Below are 6,450 nucleotides of genomic sequence, written 5' to 3'. Positions count from 1 at the left end.
GAAATTCTTTTTATCTTGTGCTAGATTAAAATGACAAAATCTGATATATTTTGAAGATTTGAAAATAACTACTCAGATCTACACTTTAGTCATTTTTCCGTAGCTTAAAATATAAAGTATTAGAAATTGATATTTTACACGTTTGTGGGATACATCATTGAAAATGGATTTGTTTTCAGAATTTTTTGAAACTCAAAAAAATGATTTTTGATTTCTTTTTAAACGAGATCACTGCCCATGTGCATCAAATCTTCTTCAGCGGAACCGTGAAACTGTTACTCCCCCCCACACACGCTCGTGGCTGCTCTCACACGGCGCGGCGCGCCGGCGCCCTCTGCTACGGCAAGCGCCATGGGAGGTCGGTCCACGCGCACTTCCTTCGCAGCGCGCCTCCTGCGTGACGTACCGCCACGGTGGTGTCCACGTCGTCCGCAGGATGTTCGACCCAATGCCTACGAGGAACATCTTTTCCTGGAACATTCTTGCCCGGACGGTACGTAAGGCTGTGCGTGTGCGTCCCAGTGAAGCCGTGTAGAAGTCCAAGTTCGTGCGCACGCTGGAGGATGCCGTCAGCCCACGCCTACGCCGGTCAGCTTGCTGTTAGGAAGAACGATAGGGTTTGGAGCACGATGATCACTGGGTACGTGCACAATGGTCAGTTTTCTGAAGCCATGTTTCTCTTTATCTAGTTAATGGGGTCTCAAGAGGTTCCATTGAATTTCTTAGGTTGGGATGGTGCCGGTAATGTGTTATGAAGCCGGTGACACGGATGCTGCTCATACCGTGTTTGACGAAATGCAGCAAGGAGATGATGCGTGTGGAATGCCTTGATTGCCGGCTACGCCCGTGCCAGTTGCTTGTGTGAGGCTCAGCTCAACAGAGAGTTACAACACTTCACATGAGGTCATCAGAATCAGATGTCCATCCACATCTTTCCGATTTAGAAAAGAGGTCGTCTGATGCATCTTTGTCCTTCCAGCCGGCTTAAAATTTGGCTCATCCCTCCAAACAAATCAGAAAAAAAAAATCTTCGCCCATGTGCTGCTGCTTGGTCAATGTTGCCACATCTGAAGATTGTTCTCCCAAGGCGCGATCTAGAAGGATGCGATGTTTGTTTACTGGAGGCAGAAGATTGCTGCTCCCAAGGCGTTTACCAAGCTCCTCCCTCGTCTCCACACCAACCGCATCTCCCCACTAATTTAACTCGATCCATCTTCCTGGATCTGGGAGCCAAAGTATCCTCTTCAGTACAAGACCAAAGGGGTCTGCAGGCTTCAGCTAAACCAGGTTCGTGCTACTTTCTTTCGGGGTATTGCTTTGCTTCTATAGCTAGTTTTCAGGTGTGCTTCGACAAGATCCCGTGTTATCTTTTATGCCTATGTTTTTTTTCATTGTGTTACGATGTGCGCAGGATTAAACCCAAACCCAGCTGCATCCTCCATGTTTCTAAGATTTTGTTTTCTCCTTAGCAGATTTTTCAGACTTGGGAACAAAGGGAACACATACATAGATGGAATCCCAGGCCCACTGAGAGGCGCTGCTGGAAATGGATAGTGAAAATGATACATGGGAGAAAAAGCTGCATGATCCAGGTGCAACTCCAATGTTTATTTTCGGTAATATTACGGAAAATCTACACTGTTTATTTCTTCCTATCTATAGTATTCTCTGAAGTTGACTTTATTAGAACACTGCTTAAACCACTCTCCCAGGAGGTGGTTCTGTTATTGCACCACGGGTATAATTATTAAACGGGTTTTGATCTTTTCTTTTCTTTCTCTGTCAATTTAACAGATGAGTCTCCGGGCCTCGAGTGGAACATGGGATACGAAATAATCAAGGAAATTTGTGAGGGTTTAAATTACATGCAGAAGGAGCGCTATATTATTCATCTGGACCTGAAACCTGAAAATATATTGATGGATGCTACTATGGTGCCTAAAATTGCGGACTTTGGTTTGTCAAGGATCTTCCGTGACAAACAATAGCCAATCATCACTCAAAATTGTCTGAGAGTACGGTAATCTATGCTTCTTTTATATAATCGTCTGTTCCTTCTTGCAATACCTCACACTTTCAAGCTGTGTTGCAGTGGATATATGCCACCAGAATACATAATCCAAGGCTTAATCACCATCAAAGCAGACATATACAGCTTGGGTGTTGTAATTACAAAGATATAGTCAAGGATCAAGCCAGACATATACAGTTTGGGTATTATAATTATAAAGATACAATCAAGGATCAAGCCAGATAAATACAGTTTGGGTGTTATAATTATAGACATACATTTCAAGATCAAAGCAAACATATACAGTCTGGGTGTTATAATTATAAAGATACAGTCAATAATATTTGGTGGCAAGCAATCCCGAATCATCAGTCAAAATCGTCTTGGGACACAGTAAGCTATGCCTTCATTAATCGCATCTCCTATTACTTCTTGCAATGCCTCAAAATTTTTAACTGTAACTACAGGGGATACATGGCACCCGAATACATAATCCAATGCGTAGTCTCCATCAAGGCAGACATATACAGCTTGGATGTTATAATTATAAGGATACAGTCAAGCATCAAGTCGGGCATATACAGTTTGGGTATTATAATTATAAAGTACAGTCAAGGATCAAGGCACATATACAGATTGGGTGTTATTATTATAAAAATACAGTCAAGGATCTTTGGTGGCAAGCAATCCCGAATCATTACTCAAAAGCGTCATAACACAGTAAGCTATGCCTTCTTTTATAGCATCCTCTATTACTTCTTGCGATGCCTCAAAATTTCAAACTGTACTGCAGGGGATATATGGCACCAGAATACATATTCGAAAGCGTAGCCTCCGTCGAGGCAGACATATACAATTTGGGTGTTATAATTAGTGAGATATGGTCAAGGATATTTGGTGGCAAGCAATCCTGACTCGTCACTCAAGATCGTCTGGGAAACTATGCCTTCTTTTATAGCACCTTCTATTACTTCTTGCGATGCCAAAAACTCAGAATACTTAATCCAAGGCGTAGTCTCCATCAAGGCAAATGTATTCTTTGGGTGTTATAATTATCGAAAAATTCACAGGTTACTATCCCCTGAGTATGGTTCCACATTCTCAATACCTTAGTGAGTACAATAGTCCCCACAGTTTACAAGGTACGTCTGCTTCTTATTTGAAATAACTTTCAAATATTAGCCATACTTAACTTGAATATCGTGAGTGTTAAGCAACTGAAATTCTCATGTGAGTTGATCCTAACAAGGAAAGTTAAACAGGAAAGCTTTCAAATGGGAGTACTGTTGTGTGAAGACGCTGGCAATTTGAAATGGAAGTAATGACCAACTATTAAGGATGCAGTTAATTCCCCGATGAGTGTTAATCAATCAACATAGTATGTCGCTGGGGTCAATTTCGTGGACTGGTGGGATGCGACCATCGGTACTTCCCCAATGGCGGCCCGGATGGGCACCTGCTCGGCGATCATGCTCACATCATGGTAGTTCTGGAAGCAGTGTAATGCTTTCATCTTTGATGGTGTGCGTCCTGATCTAGGTGGCTTTCTTGACACGATAAGGCGGAGGCCAAATCGTGGGCAGCAGCTGGCGCTTCGGGTTTAGGGGTGCTGCTCCCCCCGACCTAGTGTGTAGAGTATCGCATTGTAACCGGGTGTTGCCTCTCTAGGCTTGTATCAAACTCTTTGTATCAATGAATGGCTTTTGCTTTTTCTTGAAAAAATCAACATAGTATTGTTTCTAGGTTATTGTGCTAATGCACAACAAGTAAAGGCCGCAAGGGAAGGGAGCAAAAGAGTTATCACAATGGGCGAGAGAGGTCGCTCTGCTTTGAGTATCTATGTAAGGGAAATCTTAAGATGTATCATACTGGTATGTGGGGGTGATAGGATCCAGTTGGTTTTAGTGCAGCTGAGATCTAATTATTTCATTTACCACTTTTTTGCTTTGTGTTTTACTGACATCATTTACTCAACCTTCTAGGATTATCAACCTTTATGTTTAATGACAGTCTATTTTCACTAATACAGATGAATCTGGTGGATTTAGCTGGCACACACGCTATCAAACAATTAAAGGAATTTGTCAGTGCTTACATTATCTTCACAATGATTGTATTTTTCATATAGGTCTCAAACCCGGTAATATACTATTTGATGGGAAAATGGTGCCAAAAATATTGGACTATGATCTTTTTTCAAGATTCTTCAGAGAAGAAAGGACACTAACTGTCTTTTAAAAAAATAACAAGACGATGTAAGCGAAGTCCATCGAGAACTCTATTGTTGTGTGAGGTAATAATAAGGTTGGAATACCTTGTGCCTTATATCACTATTTTCTCATGCAGGGCATACATGGTAGCGCCAAAGACGTACACAACTATGCAGATAGTAATTGGACCAAACACCTGAAACATACCAAGTGTAAGACTAATTTTGTCAAAGAGCTTACGTATAAATGCATCATTTTCGAAATTCTCATGTCACATTGCAGTTTTGCATATTATCATTCTGAACAGCACATGTGGAACTCTTGAATTTAATTCAGAGATTAAAATGGTGATGAAAAAACATATGAATATTATTATAGTGAAGATAAAATCTACTCTCTGTGGCAAAAACATGTTTTGTTTCTCCTAGTTTTGGCTGAGGGCAATCTATGCAGTTGTTCTTGTTTTACATCTTTTATTGATATCTGAACAGCTGTGGTTTGCATATTCCAATTGGCTTTGCGACTTTTAATGAACATGTGCCCCTGGTCTCTAATTTAGTATCTCCTTTTCAAATTCATAGATACTTGAAAGTTGAAGAAGTAGGTTGGAGTTGAACACATCGAAGCAGCACATTTTCAGAAAATGTTACCAGGAAGTAACATGCATTGAGACAGGGAGACGTTGCATGGACCTTGACCCGGCAACAGACCCATTAAGTGATGGATTACATGAAGATGATTTTTTTCCTTCAAATGCAACATTGCGATCATTAGGTGATGAATAAAAAGTGTCATGACCATCTCCAGCACCACAGGGGGTACAATCGGCAGGCCTTGAGGTGCGATCATTAGGTGATAAGTTAAAAGTGTCACCAGCGTCTCTGGCACTACCGGGGGTACAATCGGCGGTCGTTGAGGTGAGTTAGGAGTTCCCTCAAACATGAGTTAAATAGTTGACATTGTTAAACACAACTTTAACAGGTAATGTATCGGCGTTACTACGAGCGAGATTTCATTCCAAAACTATAAACTTTATAGTGATACAACATAACCGGATAGTGCCAGAATGTCATTGTTTTGGATTGGAGGGGATAGTTGGTAAATCATTAGATGATGTCATATAAAAAGATCCAAATTCTAATATATGAAAAGCCTTGAGAAACACAAATAGCAAATTTAGCCATGGTCGTGTTAATGGGCCAAATGTTTGTCCCGGTTCGAAATAACAACTACATATTCAAACCATGAGATGGCCTTTTTTGTTTCTGGATTTGGAGGCCGAAATCATATCTCAAGTGTTTAGACATGGCAAACATGCCTCGTATCTACATGCTAAACCATTTTCGGATGTTTCGACAACTTTTAGAGCATACTTCTAACCATGGGTACCCAAATTGCACTGGAACAGAGGTTTAATGTACTAACGTGTAAGTGTCTGAGGTTTATCTAGATATGATTTAATGTGTAGACATCTGTGAATCTATATGAATGTGAGGGAACAGAGGTTTTAAAAATAAAATTTGATTCTCACGTCTATTTTTTTTTAGTCAAGTGGCGAAGCATGTGTACTCGGTCAAGTCGGGTGTATTTTGAACAACCTATTATGTGATGATGCCGTGGACTTGGTGAGAGCCTATGTACTTACGTCATATGTTAATCCAAAACTTCCTGGTAAGCCTCGTAAGTCAGCAACAGCTCTTAGAGCATTCAGGTTAGACACTATCTCTTTGTACATCATTAAGTGATGGATTACATGAAGATGATTTTTTTCCTTCAAATGCAACATTGCGATCATTAGGTGATGAATTAAAAGTGTCATGACCATCTCCAGCACCACAGGGGGTACAATCGGCAGGCCTTAAGGTGCGATCATTAGGTGATAAGTTAAAAGTGTCACCAGCGTCTCTGGCACTACCGGGGGTACAATCGACGGTCGTTGAGGTGAGTTAGGAGTTCCCTCAAACATAAGATAAATCTTAATGATTTACAAACTATCCCCTCCAATCCAAAAGAATATGACATTCTGGCACTATCCGGTTATGTTGTACTACGGTAAAGTTTATAGTTTTGAACTTGAACCCACTTGTCCTCAACCACAAGTCTCAAAATTTGAAATCGCTCGTAGTAACGCCGATACATTACCTGTTAAAGCTGTGTTTAACAATGTTTTGTGTCTCTGCTGGGTGGCAGTTCGATGAAGGGGGGCACAGGATAGGAAGCACAAGATGA

At 40.9% G+C, this 6,450-nt stretch overlaps 1 long non-coding RNA gene across 2 annotated transcripts; it reads left to right on the top strand.

Annotated features, from left to right (window-relative positions):
- The first annotated feature begins 296 nt into the window (after positions 1 to 296).
- Positions 297 to 4,261, top strand: LOC127305228 (uncharacterized). 2 transcript variants are annotated; one of them, XR_011746188.1, is made up of 8 exons: positions 297 to 640; positions 727 to 1,287; positions 1,473 to 1,592; positions 1,795 to 2,015; positions 2,093 to 2,404; positions 2,479 to 2,731; positions 2,805 to 3,153; positions 3,274 to 4,261. It is a non-coding gene; the product is annotated as an uncharacterized lncRNA (long non-coding RNA). The 2 variants fall into 2 exon arrangements; XR_007853763.2 differs by having other exon boundaries at positions 1,473 to 1,616; positions 3,274 to 4,260.
- Positions 4,262 to 6,450: the final 2,189 nt, after the last annotated feature.

The sequence above is a fragment of the Lolium perenne genome, chromosome 6, assembly GCF_019359855.2.
Source record: "Lolium perenne isolate Kyuss_39 chromosome 6, Kyuss_2.0, whole genome shotgun sequence".
Classification (NCBI taxonomy): Eukaryota; Viridiplantae; Streptophyta; class Magnoliopsida; order Poales; family Poaceae; genus Lolium; species Lolium perenne.
This window is presented reverse-complemented; position numbering and strand designations above follow the sequence as displayed.